We start from the raw sequence: 15,082 nt of genomic DNA, 5'->3' as shown, positions 1-15,082 counted from the left end.
TAATCCCAGTTTACTTATAGCTTTGACTAACTGGGCCTGCTTGGGCACAAATCTTCATCATCACCCTGAAGTTGTTCTTTTTGATGAACCACTTACTGTATCCATCCTCACTGGCACCTACATGAATAAATGGATGTATGTGACTGGTTATTTTTTATACTCGATACCTCCATATTTACACTGTTGTCTGTCACATCAATTCAATTTAATTTAATTTGCATAGCCCCAAATCACATCAACAGTAACAGTTGTAAGGTAAAGACCCTACAAGAATAAAGAGAAAACTCTAACAATTAGATGACTCCCTATGAGCAAGCACTTGGTGACAGTGGGGAGGAAAAACTCCTTTTTAAAACCAGGCTGTAGGAGCAGCAGCCATCTGCCCTTTTGACCTCCTCAGACTGTACCAATGTTCTCCATCCACTTGGAGATATATATGTCAGGCTGTACCAGAAACTACTAGTCAGATTGACTGGTAGTACTCCACGGATATCTGGAGAGACCAAAATAGAAGGGTTTTTTTATTCCCTTTGTTAGCCATGTTGCCCCTCTGCTAATATCTAATCTCCTCTGTTGAAATTAAAACATTTTCTCAATCTCATTAGCCAAGCCATGAGATGGGAACTTAGGGTATAAACAACATTTTTAATAAACTGCATGAACTTCTAGTGCTCATTGTAAGCAACCAAATTGGCAAGTTTGCTAGCAGACTTGCCAAAATTTGCCAAGTAAGCTAGCAGGAAGTTAGCTGGGAGTGCTAACTTTGTATTGATTAAAATTGTTTGTAATTCTAAAAAAAAAAAAGGCCTAAATGGGGAAATGAGCATAACAAAAGAGAATGCAAAAAATAAAGAGTAGCCCTTGGTGTTAACATGACTACACCACCATCTTGGCTAATACCTAAAGATGCAACAAGCAGACCTTGTTGTCAAGCTACATAGCTAATCTTAGTCATGTACCGCATTTGCATTTTGTAAAGTAGTTTTTCCTCCATTACCACACGGAATTCAAATGGCTAAACAATTAAACAGAAGCTACAGTGCAACATGTAAAACTCTCTTTTCCAGTAAAAAGCTTACAAAATTTGAATGCTTATGTAAAGGGCATCAAAAGGCATGCACTGGCTGAGGTAGGTCAAATATAATCTGCCTACAACAAAAAACAAGTCAAAGCCTATTAAAAGGCTGATGAGATCCCAGGTTTGGGTTTTACATTTATAAATGAGTTAACTGGGCTAATCTGAACAGGTAATCCCACAACACTCAGCAGCAGGTTTATCCACTTACATATGGTCGCAAAGCCACATGTGTAAACATACAGAATAAATCACACTAACACACTGACACACTCATACAAAAGCATCTAAAGTGGTAGTAAAAAAAATACAAATAATAAAAATTAAATTCTTGGGTGTTCCAGCAAAAACGTTGTCAATCAAAAAAATGGCTCCTAAAACACTTTCTCCTATACACTGAAAAAGTCCTGAAACAGCAATACAAGATTCCCAGTGCTGCGCTCCCTCGCACACACTTCACACTTTCAATCATTCCAGCAAAACTGCTGAAGCGAACAGAATCTTTCTGGCCATTTCACCCAAGTGCCCATCCCCACATAGACCAAAGCAACACACATGACCATAGCGTCTAAATCGCTAATGAAAATGCACAATCTCTATGGAAATGTCCTTCACTGTGTGCTCTTTTTAAAATCAAACAAACTGAAGCAGTCAAGTCAAGAGAAGGTGCCAAACGGAGCAGGTTGAGCTGCAAAAATTATATAGATGTTTTCCTTCAGTCAATTCAGTGAAAACACACAGTTGGTATATTTCTACAAATATACCAACTAAAAATTGACCCCATCTCTGTACCTTTTATATTTGCATGTACATATATTCTCCATCACATTCTGTCTCGTCTTTCCATTAATGCATGCAGTGGAGGTTTTGACAGAGCTGACAAAGGCTGACACAAAGTTAGCTGAATGTGCTAGATTGTACTTGTTTTGAGGACGCAGACATGCTGCTGCTGTTAATGGCAGGACCAGAGAGAGAAAAGACACAGACAGACAGACAGACAGACAGACGGAGAAAGAGAGTGAAAGAGTGTCAAGCTATGTGAAGTCTATCTGCTTTCCCTTAGGAGTTAGTACTAATTACTGTCTCATCAGTAGAACAGAAGCCCTTCTTCTAGCTCTGTTTCACTAAGCTACAAGGCCAAACGGTATCAAAACGCGTGTGTGTCAGAGTTCAAGAACAGAATCGATGTGTCTAAGAAAGCAAGATGGAAACAGAAGCAAAGAGGTAAAGAGAAGGACAACGCATGTGAAAAATAACGTATTTGTGCCTTTGTGGGTGTTTACATTTTCATTCTTTCTATAATATGGAGGCAAAAGTCAACTCAGTGGCAATATTTTTATGAACTTATTCTTCATTTTCAAGTCTTTTTAAAAGAAAAATCATCAACAGTCAGTTTAAAAGAAGAATGAGACAGTAAAACACACAAAGCACAACAAAGAAACAAATTAACATTTGTAAAGACAAAATATTAATGTGGAAAGGCACACCCATCACCTGTCACCTCCAGCTAGCATGGCAAAACAAATATGCACGTCTCAAAGGGGACCTCTTTTTCATATTTTCTTTACCAGAGGCAGGCAATCAAAAGGAAGCTGCCACAGAAAATGAAGGGACCTCAAAGGCTTGTTTTTTGGACATTGACTGAACCGAGGAGATTTATCAAGGCAGAGTACAGCATAAGTAAGAATTATTATTTTGTTCTTTCATTTATTCAACCCTAGTGTAATAATCCACACGATAAAATATGGAACTGGAAATGAGCACAACAGGTCCCCTTTAAAGAGTTTAAAATGTACTTTGCCAGGGCTAATTACATTAACTGTTCCCATACTGCACATGTTTGACTGTTTTTCAGTCTAAGCAGTTTCAAGTCTGTGTTGTAAAACCAAGTCAAGGCAAATAGCTAAGGAACTAGAGAGTACCCATCAACTGCCCTTTAAATATGTGCTGTTAAGTTAAACCCTTTAATTAGGATGAATACTGAAAAATGTGGGGAAAAAATCATAACATGAACTTCAACTCAGCATAAGCCATTATTAGCTTAGCACTCAAGTCTCTGACTGCACTGTCAAAGACGAAGGTATGTTTTTAGGTAATGCAGGTTTTAAAAAGAAAGAAGGATAAATGGAAGTCGTACAGGCATAATGATGTACTAAAATAATAATAATAATAACTATAAAAATTTATAAATAATATTCTATTTAAGGCCTATTTAAGGCCTCAGTGCAGCACTGTTTACAACTCTTTATGACCAGCTAGCGAATGTCAACAACCTCCTAAAACCATTCACTGAGTGGTTGTGGAATACACTTTTCCCTAGTGATTGGTATTTGCTAATCAGTCTCTCGGCCTGTATGAATGGGACTTGAGCAATCAATTTCACCGCAGCTGCAACCTCCAGCAATCACTAACAATCTTCCACGGAGTAAATATTTTTCCTGCAGTGGTTTCCAGATGGTTGCTAACTGGTCCTTAGGCCTGTGTGACTTAGGCCTAGCTTCTTTATGATTTTTTTTAATATAGTTTTTGTTATTCCTGGAATAGACCAGACCAGTTTCCATACTGCAAGTCTCAAACCATACAATATAAACCTCTGTCTCTCTCTCTATGGCAATGCTTTACAGTGGTAGCGCAATTAAACTGGCAACCATTCCTGCAACCTGACATCAGATTTAACAACCCCGACATGTCTGAAACATTCCACCTTAATCTCTATGCTTTTAAGTTTTTCTTTCTTTCTTTTTTATTACTTTGTGTCCAATAATGCTTGTTTAATTTGTTTTCTTGCTGCAGTAGTTTTACTATAGTGTCAGCATTTTCTACTGCATTCAGACTGTTGACATTTCCCACTGCCACAGGCTATGTAGTCAGGTAACAATGTCTGGCAAGGATCACCTGCGTTGCATTCACACATGAATTTCTCAATGATATATATACACACACACACACACACACATATATATGTATATATGTATATATATATATATATATATATATATATATATATATATATATATATACACACACATATGAAAAAAAAAAAGTTTGCCACGTTTGTCCTTTTCATTTCGGCCCCAAAGCCTTATTATAAAGTTGTGCTGAGAGCTAATCTGAGGTCCACAGAGTCTTTTCTAATGAGCATCCTAGCTCAGCTTACAGGTTCAGGACCCAGGTGGGTGGTAGCCTGAGAACTGAGATGCTGTGTACCATCATCAGCTGCACTCTTCAGCAGCTTCTGTTTCCCACTGCGACTAACGGAGGAGCAAATGGCTGTAATCCCTCATACAGCCTAAGAATTGAACTTAAACCGCAGATTTTAAGTCAAAAGTAATGGTAACTTATCTAAAATATGCACGTTCAAATCTATAGCAGAGAAGAGAGAAAAAAATCTGAATCAAACAAGAGGGGACTGCACAAGCTAAACTGTTCACACATGCATAGTCATTCTGAGCTATTTGGAGTGTGGCTGTCGTGGATGATTCAAAGCACTCCCAACACAACAAATTTACAACACCAGATTTAACGAGTGGTGGATGTAGTGGACTGGTTTGCTTTGTATCAGGCTGAAAGTGTGAGCTGTTAGAACGAGACAAGAAGCATGCCGAAGGTCAACAGCCAGCCTGCCAGATGGCGTAGCAGTTAATGATGTAATGGACACCCTTGCGTCACCAGTAGCTACTGTTTCCCAACCACATGGCTGCTTCATGTTTGGAACTTTCACAACTGATAACACCACAACTGTGAAACCCATAAAGAAGCCCTAGTGGGAGCTTGCAGCAAGTATAAGAGGCTTTTCCTTTCACACCAGTGAGGAACTATAGAGCACCACAGAGGAATGAGAGACACATGTCGACAAAGCCAGCAGCTCGGACTGATTCCTATCTGCGAGCAAATGCTCACTCAATGATGAACAGAGGGAGGGTAAAAAATTAAAGAAAACAGACACACGGGCATTTTGTTTTCTTCCTCACTTTCGTGATCTGACCTGGACCAGGAGGCAGTGGTACATTTGCAGCTCTGCCAAACTGGCATCAGTAAGATTATCCAACTCTACAGGGATCCACGTGACTTGGCAAAAGGATGCATAAACAACAGGAAATTTGGGGCTAAGTCAAAACACGCTTATCGCTCCCCTACTAAGAAGGATTAGACCTTAAAAAAGGGGGGATGCGTTTGCAGTGCCTTCCAGTGCTCCTCTTTGCTTTGCTTCCAGTTCCCTGTCATGAACAAAAAAGGAGTTAAAAAATGTTTCATATTTTTTATTTATAGCAGAACTGATAGTAATACTAATACTGCAAATGGTTAACTATAGTGTGTCCTTAATAAGCTGTTAAAAGGCACTCAAGGTAAGGAGATTGGATTATCTCTGCGCCTTCCTTCACAACTAAGTGAACAGCATTTTCCAGGTTGCACTAGGCTGTTTTTAGTGAAAAGCTTTGATAAACCCATGCAATGCGACAAATAGCACAAAGGCCGCTAGCGTAGTGGAGGTTTTAATGCTTTTTTATGACTATATATTATACACGATGTTTTAGGGCCCTGCTCGTACAGGACTGCTTTCATGTTCTTCCCATATTATGTTTCATTGTGACGTTGCTCTCGCCACAACGTCTGTGCAGGGAGGAGCTCGGGGTCGATGGAGGAACAACAAAAGGGTCTTGCTTTTAGAGGGTAAGGAAAAGAAATCATTCAGGTTGGAGGACTTGTTGCAGTTTTAATTGAAACATTTCAGGCCAAACCACAAGTAGGTGTGACATCTGATGAATCCTAAAAACTAATAAGGCACTTAGTTATTTTGATCACATGAACAACTTCATTAACATACGGCCAGGCAAGGGAATATCTTCTACTTCTTAAGTATCTCTTTATCAACATCCTCTCATCTTCATACCATGCAGCACTCACATCAGATTGTTTGATTTGAAATGGATAGCAGTTATGACAAAAACGACTTGGCAACTGAAGGGTTAGCTAAAGCCTAATAAGAACGAGTCAGTTGCTATCGATGCTGTGCTTCGACACACACAGAAAGAGAGAGAGAGAAAGAGCAACAACAACCTGTGGCCATGCATGTTAATGAGCCTCTTTTTTACGCCTCGAAGCAAAATGAAATACGGCTCAGACCCCGCCGTCCTCTGCTCTGCCGTTAGACACCTCCACATAATGATCTATGGAGCTCTACGCCACATTACGCTCATCTTCCCTTCCTAAATGCCAAAGCACCAATTCCATGTCAAAGGTTCATGTGACGATTTTGACCAATGAGGCTTTAAACTCTCCCTCTGTAACTAAGCGGCGAGAACAAAAGCTAAAGGCCAGCCGTGACGCAGGCAAAAAGTTAAACAACAGAAAAGTCAGCAACATTATTAAATCCTGTGTCAGGTCGGCTGTGACGGTGTTTGCTACAGAGCATTTGTCATCTGGAGCCGGGAAGCATCTATAAAATGCCACTTTTCAGCCAGACATGAACAATGCAATCAAGAAGTGAAGCTACAATTCAAACTCATTAAAGAGCTTTCCAACAAATGATTCGTTGTTCCTGACACATCTGATGCTCAGCAATTCCTTGCCCCCCCCCACATTATTTAATTCTTTAAGACCCCTGACATTCTTTTGGCCTTCTTATGTCTTGTTTTGCGGTTTGTCACTGGCAAAGGCAAACAGGCCAACATCAGCATCAGCAGGTGGATTAAAGAAAGAAAAAGAAAGTGCCTCGGTGTGTGACTTTCTTTCTCCAGTGTTTCGCTATAATAAGGAAATGAGATGTGCTATAGGAACAAAACCAAGATAGAGATAAGGCCCACAAGCACAGGAAAAACTACACAGATGGTGATAGCTCTGCCCAGACTCATTGATAATAAAGCCAGTGAGAGTCGGGTATAGAAGTACTTTGCACTGTTATCTTGAAATACACTTTACAACTTTTTTAAGGCAGCTGCCATTCCTGCTGTGAAATCAACTACGTTCTAAAAGTTAAAGTTCTTCTATAATATAAATCCTTAAGCTAACAGAATGTAAGTAAAGCTACTTTTTATTCCGTGTCCTATCAACAAAATGTTCACATTTTAAATGAAAAGCCTGCCACAAATATCTCAGTTTGTTAGGAAAGAGTTTACAGTGCATGGGATTTTTTTTTTTAAACCGAGCTACCAAATTGGGTATTGTGAATCATGTAACTCTACTCATATTAGTATCATCTGTGAAACTTCTGGTATCATACCCGATTTTAAACTGCTTTATAAAAAAGCTTAAACATTGGTAGCCTTTGCTCAACTCGAAAAAAATTCTAGTTATATATAAATGTTTCGGCAGAATCAGAACTTTTACTTTTCTTTTGCTTAATCCATCCATCTATCCTTATCTCATTCAAGGTGGCCAGTCTCTCACACAGCTAACTTACAGACAGACAAAAACTCACAGACACTCACTCACACTACAACCAATTTAGAATCACCAATTAACCTAACCAACATGTCTTTAAAGTGTGGGAGGAAGCTGGAGTACCCGGAGAAAACCCACAGGACGAGCAAGCCCCTCAGGAAAAGGCCTCCGGCTGTAGAGTACAGAAAGTCTACCTGCACCTGTGTTTCCAGTTTAAAATTCAGCCCCCATGGCTGTGGGTTAAAAAAAATCCTCCAGACACCAGTTTGTCCTCCTTAATCAAGCCTTAACTGATTGCGCAGCATTACACTCTAAAATAATACCGGACGAAGACACTAGCAAACATAATGCTTCACTAGCCAACCATCCCTGGAGATGTGTCTAATGATTTCTCCATCACTTAGCAGCTGCATCTGCCAGCAATGTTGAACAGCTCCATTCTGATCAAAAACAGTCCATAAATCAACAGTTCGGTTGGTGAACACACAGCTGGGAGGCATGCAGCTATTCACTCTCTAAAATGTATCAATATCCCACAGAAACACCCCTCAGCCACAGCCTTTCACTTGACTAACAGAAGAATTATCTTAGCTGACACAAGGCAGGGAGAGAAAAGAGGAAGATGGAAAAGCAAAAATCGCTGCTTCATTATGTGTCTGTCTCTGACTCGGGGGCATGTTTTTCTCTCATACTTTTCTTTTCTAACTCCGTATCACTCAGACAGCAAACACGGACACATACAGTGAAAAAAAGAGAGCGTGCACACGTGCACTCTTTGTCCCGATCTTGGAGACAAACACAACCCTTCAGACTCAGCCGCTCGATCACACAGCTTTCGGTGTTTGACTCAGTGAGTATCTGTGGGGCCCAGGGACCGTTACTGCTGCCACTGCAGTCTTCCACTGTCCTCCTCCTTCACCTCCTCCGCCGCCTCCTCCTCGTTGCTAGCCTCAGCCTCGCTCCTGCACTCTCATTTGCTGAGCGCCGGTGACAGGCAGCAACACAATTGGTCAGCGACGGTACTGGATACAACGTCATGCCACTGTGGCTTGTGGCGGTGCAGAAATCAGAGACGTGTTGTGAGTTATTGGCAGTTTTTCAGCAGTGTGTGGAGTATCATATTAGATCATTACGTCTGGAAGAAGCTGGAGGGGCAGGACAGACAGCGGAGATGAAAAGGAACGTTTTAATTATCACCGTTATTGGCTTCCCACATAGCATCTAATTTGTTTGAAAGAATAATGTGCAAATATATCCCAGAGCAACAACAGTGCATTTGTGAAAAAAAGTAACTGCTACAAATAATGGAAAACATGACTATACTGGCTGGTTTGTTACTATAGTTTTGATGTAGCACAGGCAGACTGTTCCTCCTATGATTTTTGATTTCTTTGGATTAGCCTGTGTTTTCTCTCTCTGTCCTCTTCCTTAGTGCTGATTGTTTGGTGGCCCACCTCCATGCATATATAGCCAGAGAGGGGGCCAAGTGGAGAGATCTCCTCCAAAAGACCGTTGACTCGGGCTGTTGTCTTTAGTTTTATTGTTTAGTTATTAACTGAATTCATTAGTTTACTTTCTTGGTGTAAAGTTAGGAGGAGCCTGAACCTAATCTTTCAAACCTAATTGCTTTTTGCTTATTGTGGATCCCATCACCTATATTTGTGCACAGTTTTCTCATAATTGTTGCATTATTCGGGATTCTTTAAACCATGGCAACTTTGTGGCATGCTATGTGTTGGGTTCCTGAGTTTGATGACCACAATACACTGAACAGGAATGGAGACAATGTAAGAGAGATGCACTCGTGCTGTGTAAGATTTTAGAAAATACACCTCATTTTGAGAGTTGAAAGATCAAATTGGATGAGACTTTCCAACTAAAAACCTAATTTTGTATAAGCTCTTTTTAAATGCATTCAGACTGAGTGTAAATTTAAGTCAATCTTGAAGTTGGTGTAAGGCGGAGGTCCCCAACCCCGGGGCCACGGACCGAGTTGTTTGGTACCGGGCCGCGAGAGTTGAGGTCCGGGTGTGAAATTTATCATTTTCAGGGTTTTTATCGTTAACTCGGTTTCCCTGGGTCTTTTCCCGTGCTGTAGTTATGTGTCTTATTTTGAAAGAAATATTTACACGTTACCATAGCGATCAGAGAGCATTAAAGGGGCAGAGAGGAGGATGTTACTCTCAATATTGTTGGTGCATTTCAGGAGGACGCTGGTAATAAAGTTACACAATTACACAGTGAATTCGCGTTTATTATTATATTTACAAAATACCACAGTTTTTGTCTTGGTCGTATCATTTTATTTTGTTGTCTTTATCTGCGACACCTTAAAGGCCAGTCCGTGAAAACATTGTCTGACATTAAACCGGTCTGTGGCGCAAAAAGGTTGGGGACCGCTGGTGTAAGGCGATGTAAAATTGGCATACTGTCTACAGTGATGCTGGTGTTTCAACAGTTTCCAGTTCATGGCAAGCTTAGGCGGGGGTGGTTCCTGCCTCATTCCTTAACATCCAAACTAATTTCCTGTCATCTGAGGGTGACAGTTTGGGTCATCTGCAACATTTAGGCAAAGGGGTGACACATCCAAATAACTTGCAATTACGTACAGCTATTTGAACTGATAGTGTTGGACCTGGAATGGACCTCAACCCTATTGTAGAATTTTGGGCTATGCTGGGTCTGTACCAGGAAACCCAATTTAAATGAACTCCACAAATTCTGCCAAAAAGAGTTGTCAAATATCCAACCAGAATTAAACCAGAAGGCTGTTGATGGCTATCAAAAGCACGTGATAAAGATGCTACTTGCTAACTGATATTTTACCAAAAACTAATGGAGAATATGTATTTTTACATATATTGTATTGTAACTTTGAGCCTCTTTGTTTCATTTTTATCCTGTCGATTAAAGAAAATCCAAAATAAATTCAAACTCGGTCCTTGTTAGATCAAGTTATCATCGAAAAGTCATTCCATAAAAAGTCAACCAAACCTACAATAAAGTTTCCACCTGACATTCTAAGAATCTGCAAAGAAAAAATTGAGGTCATTTTGAATTTCAGGAGAAAAAAAAAGGTGGGACAGAGCTATGTTTACCACTGTGTAGCATCCCCTCTTATTTTAACAGACTGGCTGCTGGACTTTCAAAAGGGGATTCAAGTTGTTAAACAGTCCTGGCTTTTCCCTGCTGTAGTTTTGCTGAAAGCTCTAGATTACAGGCATTTGTAGCTGAACGGATCACATGGGTGTGGACCAAGCTGCTATTTTCAGGGCGTCACATGAGCTTGTTTTCCTTCCTGCTTTATTGTATATGAAAAAGTTGTCACTCTTGGTACAACAACATGACACTCTTCTGCCCTTGTTATTAATTTAAATGATTTAACACAACTGTTAGATTTTAATTGTCCACAAGAAGTTTGATGTATGGAGTCAGGACATCTTCACCTAGCTACACCTAACTGAGCATTAAAAAGCTTTAAAGTAAAAACTGCAATGTGTCATTTTTCTAATGCTAGCAAAAGCCTGGAGAGCTTTTGGTTTTATTCATCAGTTCAGAGTTTTCTCTTTAGTGCCGAATCTGCTCTTATTTGTTGTTACTAATTAGTCTGGTTGCTATCAGAAAAGCTTCAGGAGCGGAGTGGGCAGAGGGTTTGGTGATATAAGGTGGACTAGTGGGAGGGGAATAGTTCAAAAGTTTAAAAAAATAAGACAAAATATTTTTTCCTTCTTTCTTTTCTCCTTTGTTTGGGTCTGAGAGAGAGATAAACAAAGCTGTCGGTGATACAAACATCCCATCTGACACAGAGCAGAGGCTGCTGTGAAACCATGCTCATTTGTTGAAGCGCAACCCTTTGATTGGCTGCCTGCTCTAATTAGAACAAAAAACATATGCTAGACTCCAGCCGTCTCATTAACACCATGTCCTTGAAACAACACCGAGTGGCCCTGCTGTCTGACTGTGGACAGATTCAAGCTCTACGCATGAAGGGCACTACATGTTGTAACTGGTATAAGTGGCCTTGAAAGGCCTAAGCCTTTCTTTTCCTATGGTGAGCATAAAGATGCCCATTTCTGTGGCACTACCGTCACATGCTGGCCCAAAATTATTTGGACTTGGGTTTTCATATGAGCAAATACTAGTGCTTATCCTTGCTTAATTGCATTTGAGATGCTTGTGTGAAGCGTTTGATTGAGCAGGGTTTTAAGAAGACCTTTAGTTGGAGAGAATATTATAGGTACTTTGGGCTGCTCCCTTTTCCCCCCCAAGGGGTCACCACAGTGGGTGAGTGGATCCACATATTTGATTTTCCCCCAGTTACTTCCCTGCCAAGCTTTGGAATGGCGCTAGAAGTACATTTGCTTGCGACCCCCAAAGCTGGCCTTCTCTTTCACATGTCAGACAAACACGATGCACATACATAAGATCAAATATGAGCTTGTTCCACTGTGGGCTTATAGAACTGGGATGTCAAACTCATTTTACATGGTGGAAATTTCCCCTCCTGTCAGTGTAAAGATGTTTAACTACACATTCAATCTCCGACATATATAATGTAAGATAAAGAAGTGCAATTTTAACAGTACATCTCGGTGTTTCTACATGATATAGAAATCCTGCTAGAGTAAATGAACAAAATTTGTCAACGTGGCTCTTTTTACTTAAACTGAAAAGAAAGAAATGCGTAAAATGACAGAAAAAAAAACTGTGTTGCTCATTGCCCACACTGTGCTATCATTATAAAACAAAAAGTTCCCTTTAATTTACAGAAAATGTCCTTTTTTATGGACATGCTGTAAAAAACAAAAACAACCCCAAACAACATTTCTAAAGTACATCGAGAAAAAAGAGGAACTTTTCTGTCATTGAAATATTTATTACTTATTTACTTATATTTACTTATGGCGTAAATGGCCATGGCAGAGGTCGTCTTTAGCAGGAAAAGCTGTGGAACTTATGAAAATACAGTTTATACAGGTTTATTCCTTTCTACAGTTTCCAGAACTATCCATTGGGTTGAATTGGAGTCTTTGCTGAGCTGATTGGATCCGCATTAAAATTGTCCCTGTTCATAGTTACAAGCTAACATTTTCAGACACAGAATTTGAACATCCAGTAACTGAGCAACTAAAGATTACAGTGTTGAGAAAACTGAAAACACAAGCTTTAAAATTGGTTCAAATTAAAATTCTGTCAGGTCTGACAGGCGTCAGCAGCTGTGCTGCCACATTTTGATAGCAACTGTAAAGACAACGTGTTCTGAATTCCCTACAGTTCACACCTGTGATTGCCTTCATCTCCATAGCAACAGCATACAGAACGAAATATGATTTCTCTGAATTAAAACTGGTGACCACAACACAAAACACAGGCTTCTGTGTTCAGTAACATTGAAAAGATTGGCAGTCCTTCACGGTGCAGTTCTAATAAACCATGCTCCTGGAGGAGTGACAGGCTACATAAAGGTTATATTTTTTATTCTTGTTTTTGTATCTCAGTACAGTCGTCTCCTCTGTGTATCTGTGCTAAATTCTATGAGTTGCAAAAAAAATTTACTTCATTGTATTTTCTCACTTGCACATCTGTTCATTGTTTGATGGCAAGCGCTGACTGGAGGCACCGTCATCTGTTAGCACTGGTGTCACTGGCACCAGCTGATCAGGTTACACGTCCTAGATAGTCCGAAGCTGGAGGCGTACTTTGGTTTGAGGTCACTCTGGTCAAGCCTGACTTGTAAAGAACTGCAAATGTGTATACCTGGAAGGATAAATCTCCTCCTTCCAGTCCACAGTTTTATTTCTTGAATCAACTCTTCCTTTTCTCATCTTTTCCCACGCTCTTCTTGTCAGTCATTATCCTCCCTCTTTCTGCCCTCTATTCAGTTGGCAGTCTGGTCAGCTCAAGCTGGTCAACCTGATGTCGTTCTGTAGCAGGCGCCATTGGCAGAGCTTGGCACATTGTGCGGTCTGCTGAAATTCACCGAGCACACTCACATAAGTGGAAATGGGAAGGGCCTCTCATACTCACAAGTGCACACAAATCCACCAGCACACTTGACATAAAATACTGTTGGATAGGACAAATCCGGTCGACAAGTTAGGAAAACATCAGTGGCTTGGCAAGTGGTTGACCTTTCAATAAGTGCAGATATAAGGAGGATAAGAAGTGTCAGATCAGGCCGAATCTAGAAGATAAGAGTGTGTGCCGTATTGCTCTGAGAACGAACAGCTCCTAAATGGAGAGTGACAGTTGAGATGGACATAGCAAATGAAGACAGAGCCTCAAGGATGTCTATGTGCGGCTGTCAATCACATCAGACTCTCACACCAAATCATTATTACACAGAAGCTATAAACTGGTGCTCTGACGTGAGATGTAAGTACAAAAAATACCTTCCAGTCAAAGTAAAACAACTTTCATTAATGAGAGTCTTCACATTTATATCAATCTTCTGCATCTAATTTTCTAATTTGCCAGGATTGCATTTAATTGCTGTCTTATGTGAAATCTCCTTTAATTGGTAGTAAAGCACACACATCCAACGGATCCGCTTCTTGTTTTCTCCATCACAATGTGGAGTTACACAAGGACAGATAAACAGTTCATTTGGTGTGAAAAATGTTATCACTTATCTTTGCAGCAATAAATTGTGGTCACATCTCATCCAAACATAAAAAAGCTCTTCCAGGCAATCTAGCAATAAACCTCACATTTGTGTGAACAGATAGCTTGAATGTGGGTGAACCAGCAAATCAGGTTTAAAATTTCAAAGTCAATCAAAGCCCATGGAAGGTGGTGCTAAAAATAGGTTTTTCACTCTAATCTACATGGCAACTAGCCTAAACACAATGGAGGTATACTACAATGACTTTACCACTGAAAAGACACTGTTAATGACTGCATTACAACCTGCAGTAAAACGAAGGGCTTTATGCAACTGTTTTTTCCCAAGAGTGGTGCCAAGGACTTCTGGCCTTACTGTGGCAATAATAGCAAATGTTAGTTAATAGTAGTAAATGTTACACAAGGACAAGTAGGCTAATAATTATTCAGACATGTCCTAGAAATTAATCAGGATAGAACGTTAACTTCACAAAGCAAAAACAAAACAAAACAAAATGTTAAAAATATTGCAGCTCATTTTTTAATAATTAAATTTTTGTGTGCGTGCTAGCAAGCTAGCAAAACACACTGGTGTCCTTGCTATTACAAATTCAAACTGCTTCTCGGTGCAGATATGTCTACACCACAGTAGTGTTTTTTATTCTTGTTGGAAGTGTTGGCAAGTCAAAAGCCAAAAAATAACATGGTGCACAGTCTTATGTCAAAAAAAGAGAAAAGAAAAGAAAGGCAAGATTTAAAAAAAAACAAAACAAAAACAAAACACCGTTGACATTGCGAGACAAAATCTCTGTTCCTTGTCTACATGTAAAAGCTAAAACAGAGTTTTGTTTTTAAAAAATCTTCACCTGGGAAGGTGTTTTCCTAAAGCTTTGTTCTCGATGATCTAAAACTACATTTACATGTGGACGAAAACACAAAGAAAAGCGTTCCCCAAGTTAGCTTAGCTAGAATGCTACTTTCTGCTACTCCCTTTTTCAGTATGGGTCACCACAGCATGTAGCA

At 39.9% G+C, this 15,082-nt stretch overlaps 1 protein-coding gene across 5 annotated transcripts in view; it reads right to left on the bottom strand.

Moving 5' to 3' along the window:
• Positions 1–15,082, bottom strand: part of oxr1a (oxidation resistance 1a) — a 182,430-nt gene that overhangs the window by 99,047 nt on the left and 68,301 nt on the right. The gene's annotated exons all lie outside the window — the stretch shown is intronic.

The sequence above is a fragment of the Maylandia zebra genome, linkage group LG11 (genome assembly GCF_041146795.1).
Source record: "Maylandia zebra isolate NMK-2024a linkage group LG11, Mzebra_GT3a, whole genome shotgun sequence".
Lineage (NCBI taxonomy): Eukaryota > Metazoa > Chordata > Actinopteri > Cichliformes > Cichlidae > Maylandia > Maylandia zebra.
This window is presented reverse-complemented; position numbering and strand designations above follow the sequence as displayed.